At 33.9% G+C, this 14,112-nt stretch overlaps 1 long non-coding RNA gene across 2 annotated transcripts; it reads left to right on the forward strand.

Moving 5' to 3' along the window:
• Positions 1–12,371: 12,371 nt before the first annotated feature.
• On the forward strand, positions 12,372–13,874 carry LOC112772360 (uncharacterized). 2 transcript variants are annotated; one of them, XR_003187478.3, is made up of 2 exons: positions 12,372–12,814; positions 13,278–13,874. It is a non-coding gene; the product is annotated as an uncharacterized lncRNA (long non-coding RNA). The 2 variants fall into 2 exon arrangements; XR_003187477.3 differs by having other exon boundaries at positions 12,425–12,814; positions 13,244–13,874.
• The last annotated feature ends 238 nt before the right edge of the window (positions 13,875–14,112 follow it).

The raw sequence follows: 14,112 nt of genomic DNA on the forward strand, positions 1-14,112 counted from the left end.
TAGTAATTTTTATCGCGTTTTTAATTTTTTTAAAATTTATTTATTGTTTTATTTATTGAGGTTATTTTTCAGCGATGCTATAATTTATAAACACCGAAAAATTAGTAAATAATTAGCCAATAAATTAAATAATATTCAAAAAATTAGGAAATTAAACTTTTAGATTCTAGAGAAGTAGAAATATTAAAATATAAATTTTGATATTAATTTTAAAGATTTTAACCAAAAATCAGACTAACGGGCTGAACCGATTTGACCGGATCTGTAAACCCTGTTAAATTAGTAAATAATTAGTCGATAAATTAGTTTTTAATAAAGAAGATTAGAAATGCGAATATAATATTAAATTAGGATAGAGCTCATCGAAACGAGAATTTTGACACCAATTTCAAAAAAATCGGTCCAAAATTGGGCTGAACGGGTCGAACCAATTGAACCGGACCCAAACCAGACTGTGTGCCCAACCGGTTCAGCATTTAAATGAGCCTAAAGCTCATTTCCTTCACCAACATAGCAGAAACAGCAGCATACCAGAGGGGAGAAGAGAAGGGCACGAAACCCCTGCGTCAATACCCAAATGCCGTAACTTCTCCGTCCGAGCTCCGATCGCCGCACCGTTTGCAGCCACGCGTCCACCGCGTCGAGCTTTACATTTCTACCGGAACAATTTCATTGGTAACTTGTTTAATCACTCTCAGCCTCCACTTCCAAATTTTCAAAAATTGAGTAGGAATGTTGAATTTCTTTGATTTCTGATGTTTTATGATCCAATTAGCTTGAGGAAAACGTTCACTATTGCTTATGTGAAGCTTGGGTAAGGTGAGGATACTATAATTCTATTTTAATTCCATTGAATTTGAGCTTTGAGTATTAAATTGGGTATATATGTGTTATAAATGTGTATTAGGTTGTGAATAAATAATTGGAGCTTGAAATTGTGAATACCAGAACTTGGAGGAAGCTCTGTAGTTGAGGTTTTGGGGCTGTGATTGGTTTTAAATAAATTGCCTTGATCGTTACATGGAAATCGGCCAAGGTATGGTTTAGGTTTCTTGCATTTAATATATAATATTCTGTGAAAACTTAGGCTAGATGACCGTAGGATAAGTTAGAACGTATGTGTATATGTGGTTTAGTGTTTTGTTATTAAATATGGAATGATGTGGTGCTGATTAGTTGAAGAATTGACAAATTGTTAATCAGGGATTTGAGGACACAAATATGTAATTCATGAACTATTGTTTGATTGTGAGATTTGACACGTGTATATGCAATTATTGATGGTGGATTTGGCATGTGAATATGTGATTATTGTTGGTGTGAAGGGTGATTTTCATGGTGGTTATGATGTTAAGGAAGAAGAATTTGTTGATGTTAGCACGTGTAGGTTATTGTGTTGGAAACATGGAAATTGTTTGAATGAGGAAAGATGTTTTGCAAGTTTACCAAAGTTAGTTTTTGGCCGAACTTCAACGAGTCATAACTTGGCCTTCGGACCTTCAATTTGCTCCCAACTTGTTTTAAAGTAAAAATTGGGTTCGTGAAGTTTATGCCATTTGAAGAACGGGAGAAAAATATTTTAAATTGAAGAAGTTATGGTTGTAGGAAAATTGTATCTAAAAACTGTCTTTTACTATCATTCTGCAGCTTTTGCAACTGATTCTGTATTTTTAAAAGAACGTATGTCCACGCGTACGCGTGGGTCACGTGTACGCGTACGCAAAAGGATCCAACAAGCATGTCCACGCGTACGCGTGACCCATGCGTACGCGTGACATGAAGTTTGCACCTACGTGGACGCGTGACAAGGGGACGCACGTGCGAGCTGCAGTTTTATATTTCCACGCGCACGCGTGAGCCACACGTACGTGTGGCTTCTGTTCCAACAAACATGATTTTTGAGTTTTAAAAACCTTATTTCAAACCTCTAAACTTCTCTTTCCTTTTCTTTAGTCATAAATAGTGGTATTAAACCTGACAATCAGATGAAACTAGGAAATGGGGATAACTTGGTGGTGAAGTAAAGCTAAAAAGGAAAGTGATGAGTTGATTATGAAATGTTACGGATGATTATGTATGATACTTGGCTTGATAATCAAATGAACGATTATGTATGATATTTGGCTTGAATGATTAAATGATCTGAGATACAAGATTCTCTGGATAAAGTATCGTGGCTTGCCACCACGTGTACCAGGTTGAAAACTCGATACTCTGTTGACCCTACGATGTAAGGGTGACCGGACACTTATAAATTCCCGGAAATGTTAACCCCCATTGAGCAATATTGATTATTTGAGAAAAGCTATGCATAGACTCTTGGGGATGCACGTCGAGGGACAGTCTAAGGTTTTCGGACCTGTCAGGTTAGCTGGATAACCAACAGATGAGCCTCATCAGCCATAGGACAGGCATGCATCATATGCATACTACTTGAATTACTTGTTTGTGCATTAACTGGGTGTGCCTAAATGTACTTGCCATGTTAATTGTATATTTGTTATCTGCGGTATTTGTAACCTTCTTGTGCTTGCTTTTATCTGTTTATTTGTCTGTGAAATGCTGACAGAGATGGAAGTATGGAGGAATGACAGTATGAGACTTAGGTTTTAAGGTTAAGTTAAGTTAGGCTTAGAAACTCTTAGAAAATCACCTTTTATGACTTTTGTTTAATACTTTAAGCTCTATAATCTGAGTGTCGGCGTTCTAGGATTGCTTCTGGCATTCCCAGGACCTTATATATTATGTGTGTGGCACCTTTACCATACTGAGAACTTCTGGTTCTCACCCCATACTATGTTGTTGTTTTTCATATGCAGGTCGAGAGGCATCTCGTTAGGCGTCTGGACTCCTGAAGCGAAGTGGTTACTGTGTTATTTTGTTGTACAGTGATGTGTATATGTGTACTTAGCTTTTTCTCCGCATAACTTGTTCTTTTTGATCCTCCTAGAGGTTTATGGAGAGGTAGGATTTTGTTTATGTATATTTGGGTTTTGGATATGTATATATATCTGGCCAGTCTTGACTTCGCGGTCTGAGTTAGGAGCTTGCTATTCTGTATCTTTGGCTCTCTACTCCTACTTTTATTATCTTATAATTGACAGTTAAAGTTTTCTTCACACGCAAGTTATTCCGTTTTCGAAGCGTTGCGCTTTTTATTTCGCGATTTTGTTTTACCCATTTTTCAAGACTCCTAGTTTATTACATTCTTTCTACTATTATATGTATGTATTTTAATTTTTAGAAGTCGTAGCACCTTTCCACCTTTATTTTTTACATCCTAGGTGTAAAGCTCTGTGTGGTAGGGTGTTACATTATGGTATCAGAGCAGTTCGTTCCTGTAGAGCCTGAGAGACGGACTGACTATGCTTCTGTGCATACTCTGTGTGTGACTATGTTCTACCTAGGATATCCGACTGGTATGTGTTGCATACATGTTCGTGAGCATGCGTTTGGGAATTTAAAGCATTAAACTTGAGATATTGAGATTGATCACCTTAATATCAATTATTTGGTGTGAATAGGGACCAAATGTCATCTCGCGGATCCGAGCGAGGTGCCCAAAGGGAAAATCTTAGGACAGAACCAATGCAAGGACCTCGAGATGGAAGCATGGGTGCTGGTACAAGTAATGTAGGCCAATACTACAGGTCTATGACCTTTACTGATTTTCTCAAGAGTGGTCCACCTCAGTTTAATGAAAATGCCAATGCGTTGGAGGCTGATCGGTGGTTTCGAGACGTGGAGAGGTTTTTGTACACTCAGCACGTTCCTGAAGTACAGTTAGTGGAAATAGTGACCCACATGTTGGAGGGAGATGCTCAGAAATGGTGGCAGGAGTTATATCATACCTTGCAGATAGAGTTAACGGATGTCCCTTGGAATATATTCAAAACCGAATTTTACGGAAAATATTTCTTGCATGCACTTCACATTGTGAAGGAGTTGGAGTTAATGCAGCTGAAGCAAAAGAATATGTCTGTTGCTGACTATACCCGTGAATTCGATAACCTGTGCCGTCTCTCAAGAGTTTGTCAAGGAAATCTAGCCAACTATGAGGAGTGGAAGTGTGCTCAGTATGAGGAAGGACTTAGGAGAGACATCTTTAACTACGTGTATCCGCAAAAGTTAACGAATTTCACTGAATTGGTTAAGAAGAGTCAATTCACAGAAAATTACTCCATGAAGTGGGCGATGCTACAGGAAGGCTATGGAGAGACTGCTCCAGATGAGCCGCATAGGGCCGGGTTAGGTGAATGCTACAAATGCAGGAAGCCGGGGCATATAACTCGAGATTGTTCACACAGGAAACACCGGGATGCAGCCGAATCCGATTCTCAAACCCGAGGTAACCATAAATTAGCAATTGAATTTCAAACTTCCTTGCATATCATTAATATGTGATATTCATTCGTAATATATGACGTGCGATGATAATTGTAGAGCCCAAGTCGATGATTGGTCGAAGGCTATTAGTTGTTAAGACGAAGTAATGTTTAGTTAACTTAGAAGGGTGGATCTATTTAGAGTGATGTTAGGTTTAAAATAGATAAAGGTTAGAGATGAAGATATTCCAAAAACTGCTTTCAGAACACGTTATGGTCATACGGTGATGGCTTTCGGGTTAACTAATGCTCCAGCAGTATTCATGGATTATATGAACAAGAATTTCCGGCCGAACCTGGAGAAGTTTGTTATTGTCTTCATTGATGATATTCTTGTTTACTCTAAGACTGAGGAGGAGCATGCTGATCACTTGCGAACTGTGCTACAAATTCTGAGAGACAGGAAGTTGTACGCTAAGTTATCTAAATGCGAGTTTTGGAAGAGTGAAGTGAAGTTTCTCGGTCACGTAGTGAGCAAACAGGGAATAGCCATAGATTCTGCTAAGGTAGAAGCAGTGATAAAATGGGAGCGACCAACTTCAGTGACAGAGATCAGGAGTTTCCTAGGCTTGGCGGGATATTATCGGAGATTCATTAAGGGATTTTCACAGCTCGCCTTACTTTTAACTAAGTTGACTAAGAAGGATACACTTTTTGTCTGGACTTTAGAGTGCGAAGAGAGTTTTCAAGTATTGAAGCAAAGGTTGACTACTGCACCTGTGTTGGTATTGTCTGAGCCAAGTGAACCGTTTGAAGTATATTGTGATGCATCATTAAAGGGTTTGGGGTGCGTTTTGATGCAGTACCGGAATGTTGTAGCATACACCTCACGGCAATTAAGGCCGCATGAGATAAACTATCTGACTCACAATTTAGAACTTGCTGCTGTTGTATTTGCTCTGAAAACCTGGAGGCATTATCTCTATGGCATTAAGTTTCATGTCTTCTCAAACCATAAGGGTTTGAAGTATCTCTTTGAGCAGAAAGAGTTGAATACGCGTCAGAGGAAGTGGATGGAGCTTCTGAAGGATTATTATTTCGAATTAAATTACCATCCAGGAAAAGCGAACGTTGTGGCGGATGCCCTGAGTCGGAAGTCTTTGTATGTAGCTTGGATGATACTATGGGAAGAAGAGTTATTAAAGGCATTTCAAGGTTTGAACCTGGAAGTTAGGGAAGAATCTGTAATTCTGTGTTTGAGTTAGTTGCAAATCTCAAGTGATTTTAAATCAGAACTTCTGAAGGCTCATCAAGATGGTGAAGCATTACGTAAGGTGTTATCGGCAATTGAACATGGAAAGCAATGGAGAGTGTCAAAAGATAAGGATGGTTTATGGAGGTTTAAGAACCGGATTGTTGTGCCAGATGTTGGGGACCTGTGATAGAGTATTTTGGCAGAAGCTCATAAGAGCGGATTTTCTATACATCCAGGAAGTACCAAAATGTATTAAGATCTGAAAGCGATATTTTGGTGGCTAGGAATGAAGAATGATGTGGCACTGCATGTATCTAAATGTTTAACGTGTCAGAAAGTTAAGATTGAGCATCAGAGACCATCAGGAACCCTTCAGCCTTTAGAGATTCCACAATGGAAATGGAAGAGTATCGCAATAGATTTTGTGATAGGTTTGCCTAGAACCTGGTTTGATTATGACGCTATTTGGGTAATTGTAGATCGACTGACAAAATCATCTCACTATCTCCCCATTCGGGTAAGTTGTACAATAGAAGAATTGGCTCAGATGTACATCAAAGAGATTGTCAGATTCCACGGCGTGCCTTCTACCATTATATCTGATAGAGACCCTTGTTCACATCAAGGTTCTAGGGAGTCTTTTAGCGTGCATTTGAGACTCAGTTAAGTTTGAATACTGCATATCACCCTCAGACAGATGGTCAATCAGAGAGAACTATCCAGACCTTGGAGGATGTGCTAAGGGCCTGTATGTTAGACCAGCCGGCGAGTTGGGATCGATATATGCCACTGGTGGAGTTTGCTTATAATAATAGCTACCATGCGAGCATCGGAATGACTCCGTATGAAGCTGTATAGCCGAAAATGTTAATCCCCGTTATGTTGATATGAAACTGGAGAAAGAAGCTTGTTAGGACTTGGGGTGATAGCTGAAACTACTGAACAGATAAAGGAGATTCATAGCCGAATGCTTATAGCCCAGAGCCGTCAGAAAAGTTATGCTGATCAAAGGTGAAAGCCTTTGGATTTGAAGAAGGGGAGCATGTTTTTTTCTAAAGGTTACACAAACTACTGGAGTGGGAAGAGCTATTAAGACTAAGAAACTGAATCCCCGTTATGTTGGACCGTTTGAGATCCTGAAAAGAATTGGGCCGGTGGCTTATAGGATTGCTTTACTGCCATATCTTTTGAATTTGCATGACGTGTTTCATGTATTACAGCTTCGGAGATATACTCCTGACGCAAATCATGTTCTAAAATCGGAACCGATCCAAGTGAGAGAAAATCTAACACTTCCAGTAATTCCGGTAAGAATTGATGACACCAGCATTAAACGAATACGTGGGAAAGAATTGGATATGCGGAGGGACTACCCACATCCCTTTTCAGGTAACTACATTTGAATTTTGAGGGCAAAATTCTTTGTTAGGCGGGTAGGATGTAAACCCCATTAAATTAGTAAATAATTAGTCGATAAATTAGTTTTTAATGAAGAAGATTAGAAATGTGAATATAATATTAAATTAGGATAGAGCTCATCGAAACAAGAATTTTGACACCAATTTCGAAGAAATCGGCCCAAGATTGGGCCGAACGGGCCGAACCAGTTGAATCGAGCCCAAACCGGGCCGTGGGCCCAACCGGTTCAGCATTTAAATGAGCCTAAAGCTCATTTTCTTCACCAACATAGTAGAAACAGCAACGTACTAGAGAGGAGAAGAGAAGGGCACGAAACCCCTGTGTCAAATCCCGAACGTCGTAACCTCTCCGTCCGAGCTCCGATCGCCGCACCATTTGTGGCCACGCGTCCACCGCGTCGAGCTCTACATTTCTAGCGGAACAATTTTATTGGTAACTTGTTTAATCACTCTCAGCCTCCTCTTCCCCCAAATTTTCGAAAATTGAGTAGGAATGTTGAATTTCTTTGATTTCTGATGTTTTAGGATCCAATTAGCTTGAGAAAAACGTTCACTCTTACTTATGTGAAGCTTGGGTAAGGTGAGAATACCATAATTCTATTTTAATTCCATTGAATTTGAGCTTTGAGTATTAAATTGGGTATATATGTGTTATAAATGTGTATTAGGTTGTGAATAAATAATTGGAGCTTGAAATTGTGAATACCGGAACTTGGAGGAAGCTGTGTAGTTGAGGTTTTGGGACTGTGATTGGTTTTAAATAAATTTCCTTGATCGTTACGTGGGAATCGGCCAAGGTATAATTTAGGTTTCTTGCATTTAATATATAATGTTCTATGAAAACTTAGACTAGACGACCGAAGGATAAGTTGGAACGTATATGTATATGTGGTTTAGTGTTTTGTTATTAAATATGGATTGATGTGGTGCTGATTAGTTGAAGAATTGACAAATTGTTAATCAGGGATTTGAGGACACAAATATGTAATTCATGAACTATGGTTTGATTCTGAGATTTGGCATGTGTATATGCAATTATTGATGGTGGATTTGGCATGTGTATATGTGATTATTGTTGGTGCGAAGGGTGATTTTCATGGTAGTTATGGTGTTAAGGAAGAAGGATTTGTTGATGTTAGCATGTGTAGGTTATTGTGTTGGAAACATGGAAATTGTTTGAATGAGGAAAGAGGTTTTGCAAGTTTACCAAAGTTGGTTTTTGGCCGAACTTCGACGAGGCATAGCTTGGCCTTCGGACTCTCAATTTGCTGCCAACTTGTTTTAAAGTAAAAATTGGGTTCGTGAAGTTTATGCCATTCGAAGAACGGGAGAAACATATTTTAAATTGAAGAAGTTATGGTTGTTGGAAAATTGTATCTAAAAACTGTCTTTTACTATCATTCTGCAGCTTTTGCTACTAATTCTGTATTTTTAAAAGAACGTACGTCCACGCGTACGCGTGGCCCATGCGCACGCGTGGCATGGGTTTTGGTAATGCGTACGCAACTGGTCCTATGTGTACGCGAAAGGAGCCAACAAGCATGTTCACGCGTACGCATGACCCACGCGTACGCGTGACATGAAGTTTGCACCTACGCGTACGCGTGACAAGGGGACGCGCGCACGAGCTGTAGTTTTATATTTCCACGCGCACGCGTGGCCCCTATTCCAGCAAACATGATTTTTGAGTTTTAAAAACCTTATTTCAAACCTCTAAACTTCTATTTCCTTTCCTTTAGTCATAAATAGTGGTATTAAACCTGACAATCAGATGAAGTTAGGAAATGGGGATAACTTGGCAGTGAAGTAAAGCTAAAAAGGAAAGTGATGAGCTGATTATGAAATGTTACGGATGATTATGTATGATACTTGGCTTGATAATCAAATGAATGATCATGTATAATATTTGGCTTAAATGATTAAATGATCTGAGATACGAGATTTCTTGGATAAAGTACTGTGACTTGCCACCACGTGTACCAGGTTGAAAAATGAAGAAATGCATTCAAGCTTTGCTTGTTGATCCAGTGCCAATAATATGAGAAGGAAGGATATGAAACCTCTTATACCTAAGCAAAACATAATCTAATAAAATTAGAGGAGAATTCTCTTATTTAACATATGAGAAAGTAAAGAGGAATAATATTTTTTTAATAATGTAAATAATAGGTTAAAAAAATAATTTTAATTTTAAAATTTAAAATTTTGAATTAACTAGATATAATATGATTAGTAGGTCTGAAATACGACTAGTTATTCACATTATTTACTCTCATTGTTTACTTAGCAGGATTGTTAATATATTACCCTTTAAATTATCTAGCTATTTACACTTAGAGATTGTAACACTACAAGAAAAAGCAATATTTGTAATAAAAAAAATTGTTATAAAAAATCGAAATTTTAAAATAAAAGGATTTTGTAACAAAAAAAAGAGGCCGTTACAGTATGTCCCGTTACAAAAAACGGAACTGTTACAACTCAAAGTAATATTTTGTAACAAATTTTTTTTAATACAAAAACCAAAATTTGTTACGAAAGTGGTAACACTTTTTTACCTTTAAAATATTTTTTTTAATAAAATTTACAACTTTTGCTATTTATAAAATACTATAATATAACACTTAATTATTGTAAAAAAAATACTAAAAAATCATTAAAATTTATATTTTTGGTTATTTTTTAATTTTTTTAATTTAATAATCTAATAATATATATTTTAGTCTATACTTTTAAATATTAATAACTAATTAATAACAAAAAACAATAAATTCTGGTTATCATATAACATTCTTCTTCATTGTGTAATTAGTCTATTATCTATAGACCAAGATCCTCTGCCTCACTAGTCACTACTTTGTCAATAAAACATAGAAAGAGCAATCTCTAACAAATTTGTTGGTCGTAACGAATTTTTATTTCTTTTATAAGTTCTTAAAAATTATTATCATGAAATAGATCGGTCTTTTTGCTATTTTGAATGGATTAATTTGTTTTATAATATTTTTTTTAAAAATTTAATTATCTTATAATAAAATTTGTTAAAAATTTATTTATTTATACTCAAAATTTGATTGAAAATGAAAAAAGACTAGTTTAATAATTTTTGAAAATTTTTAGTGAATAAAATTTATTAATAACTGAAATTTTTTATCCTAATTTGATAAAAAAAATTTCAAGAGGTTTTGAAAAATACAAACTCTTCATTTAGTATTTGGTAAATTAAAAATACTATATGCTTATACTTTTAAAAAATAAGAATACTTTTAAAAATATCTGAAGTAGATTTTTTTTTTAAAAATAACATGTATTTATCAAAATAAAAAATTTAATATAATTTCATATATTAATTAATATTTAAATTTAATTTTTATATTAATATTTATTATTAATTATACTTATTAAAAATTATTTTTAATTTAATTTATTAAACATAAATATTATAACTTTAAAAAATAAAAGCATTATGAAGCTAGGCAAAAGATTCAACCGTTCCATAATGTTTGCACTATTAAATGATTCCGATAATAAAATATGTTTTTAAGTTTTTTAATAATTACTAAATAATTTTTATTTAATTTTAATTATAAAATAAACTTTTATATATTATTTAATTATAAAATTTATCCCGTATTTTATAAATTATTATTTTATTATTTATCTATCATGTTTATTAACAATTAGAAACAAAACAACAACAAAATAAGTCTTCCATTAATCGTCACCTCCATAAATATTTTGGCAATGCGAATTAATGATTTTTTATTTCTTGATCCGTTACATCCGTAAAAACTAGGAAAAAATCATAATTGTTGATAATTCAATCGATTGGAAATATAACACAATCGATTGAATTTCGTATGATAATATGAATTTTTTTTTAATTCAATCGATTAGAAATGTAATAATCTAGCAAGATGTCGATTTTAAAAAATCTCAAACAACTCAAATCAAAAGTTTTTTCTTAAAAAATATTTTTGTCGCAATTAGATCACAAATTTGTTGTTATTTTTGTAAATGATAATTTATTTTCATATGATCATAAAAGTTTTATTAATTATTAATTAGAATCATTTAGGAATTCGTTCAATAAAAATTAAACTGAGTTAGCTCTTGAATTAATTAGAATCGTCAAAATGGACTAAATTCGTCAAACTAGCTCATTTACCTGACTTAAATAGATGGGTATGTATTTGACTCTAAAATCAAACTCATAAGAAAAGAGAGCCTAAATGACTTAACTCGATTAATCAGAAAAAATAGCGAATTAAGCTGGTCAATTCTCGGGTCAAACGGATGCATTTTTTTTTTCCAAAATAAGCTAATATATTTTTTTTGTAAATTCGACCTGAAATTCGACTAGCTCTCTAAAAAATGTAACACGACTAATTTAAAAAATATTTTTAGCTAATATATTTTTTTTAAATTGCTCATCCCAAAAAAATAGAGTTTTTTTTTTAATATTTAATAAAAAATTTACCGGGTTAGACTCTGACAATAAATTATTCGAAATAGCTAGAAAATTGAAGCTCATAAATAAAGGATTTTCAATAACTAAACTATATTGATACAAGAAATAATAAGTACCTATGTGTATATATATATATATATATATATGAATAAATTCAATAATATATATATATTAAATTTAATAAATAATACTAACAAATATATTAAAGTATACAGATCAGATATATGATCTATTAAATAGTTTATATAGATGATTAAGATTAAACTAAAATGTCATAAAATAGTTTAAAATAATCGTCTATTTATCATATATACAAATCCACTTTTTATTGACAAAATAGTATATCTCATATATATATCTTTACTATTTTTAGTTTTTTATGGCATTTTTTAACCTGACAAGTGATTAGAATTCTATTTAACAGTTTATTATTAGTCAATAAATTATTATATACACGAAATGAGATTTGAATGCCAAATACTTACTTATTATTTATTTATATGATATATATCGTTTTTAAATAAATTTTATTATATACAAAGTATCTAATAGTAACTTATATTTACATTAAACTTATTTGTGAGATTTTGGTGGTGAAAATATAAATTATAAAATATAAAAATATTTTTAAATTAAAAAAATATAAATTATTTTAATTTATTTATTTTAATATAAGATCACTGATATTTACATAAATCTTTTTGTATTTATTTAAAAAAAGTTATCTGTTTTATAAAAAAAATTTTAAAACGTAAATTCTTTTTTAAAAATGAAATAAAAATTTAAAAACAAAAAATAAAATATGTTATATTAATTTAAAAAATATTTAATTTCAAAAATTGAAAATGCTTATAAGCGCACTTTTTAGTACTTAAAATAAAAAATAAACCCAAAATCCCATTATTTCTAGTAATTTCCTCATCTATACTATACCCGTTAAACATGCTTAACCCGTACTGCTGTACTACTCTCTGCCCCACTAAAACCTAACCCTTACACACACATCACACTCCAGCGCTGCACTCTTTAGGTTTCTCACACTCCTCAAGCTTCCACCAGAGGCTCACCATTTGTTGTTGGCGGTGGATTCCATCACAGTCGCGCCCCCATCCAGCCCACAATCCCCTTGTGCATTTTGTTCTGCGTCGCTCCTTTCCCAGCGCTGTCGTGGTCTCCATCCAGCATCTTCGTCATCTCTTCGGTTTCGGTCCTTTCATTTCCGTCATCTCACCATCCAGCATCTCTCCGTCTCTCTTTGATTTCTTCTGTCATAAGCTCTTTCAGTAGCTGTTGCTGCTACCGGTTGCATTGCTGGCGGTCCTGCTTGATGTTCTTGTTGCTGTCGGTATTGTATTTTGAGTCTTTTGAATCTCTGCACCTCTCATGGTTTTGTTATTATTGTTGATTCAAAACTGATTTTAAATTCTGATTTTTTGTTATGATTATTTGTTTTTGGTTCTGATTTTTTATTTAGGGTTTTAATTATGTTCTTATTGTTTTTATTATTCATTCTATTTTTTTGGTTCTGATTTTTTTCCTAATTATCTGGTTATGATTTTTAGTTGTAATTATTTGTGCTAAAAACATAAATTATGAGTTTTTACTCACTGCTTCTGGCGCATCTAATCACATATGCTTGCTTAACAAATTGAAACCTTATGGAAAATTTACTTTTACTTTTAAAATATATCTTATTTTCTTTGTCAAAAATCTAAAATGATTTTAGATCTAATTCAATGGTCAATTAGTTATTGTTACTTTGTTATTTGTTCAGTGCAAGTTATCTTTTTTCTATTGCGTGTTTTAAGAGATGGCCACAGGAGTGAACAAGATGCTGTAATTTTAGTACCATGAGACATAATCAACATTAAATTAGGAGATATCATTCCGGCCAATGCTTGTCTTCTCGAGGACAATTCTCTAAGTGTTGATCAGTCTGCTCTAACAGGAGAATCTCTTCTAGTGACTAAGAACTCCACTGATGAAGTATTTTCTGGATCAATAATCAAGAAGGGTGAGATAGAAGCAGTTGTGATAGTCACTGGTGTGCACACCTTCTTTGGTAAAGCGGCTCACTTGGTGGACAGCGCTAACCAAGTTGGACACTTCTAGAAAGTGGTTACAACAATTGGTAACTTTGCTCAATTGCTCGAAACGTATGACGACTATTGAGAAAATAGCTAGGATGGATGTCCTCTGCAGTAATAAAAGTGTAACCTTGACATTGAATAAGCTCAATATTGATAGAAACTTGATTGAGGTATTTGCTAAAGATGTTGAGAAGGAGTATGTTATCCTTCTTGCTGCAAGGACCTCTAGGACTAAAAATCAGGATGCTATAGATGCTGCTATATATGATTAAGTCAAACAAATAAAGCTTCTAAAAGCAAAATTCCAAAAAAAAATTTCCACTCATTAACAAATATATAGAAATAGAATAGTAATAAGAAGAGGAAACAATAATGCAATCGTTTTCATAAAAAAAAAAAGAATCAAGCATATATCTCGCTCAAAGGCATATGAATGGAACTTTACAAGTAGGGCATAGAGAATATCGAATCATCTTAAGGAATTCAGTGAAGTCTATTTTATTTATTGTTAATTTTTAATTTATAAGTTTGAAATATTTGTTATGGAAAGCCA

This window comes from Arachis hypogaea, chromosome 18, assembly GCF_003086295.3.
Source record: "Arachis hypogaea cultivar Tifrunner chromosome 18, arahy.Tifrunner.gnm2.J5K5, whole genome shotgun sequence".
Classification (NCBI taxonomy): domain Eukaryota; kingdom Viridiplantae; phylum Streptophyta; class Magnoliopsida; order Fabales; family Fabaceae; genus Arachis; species Arachis hypogaea.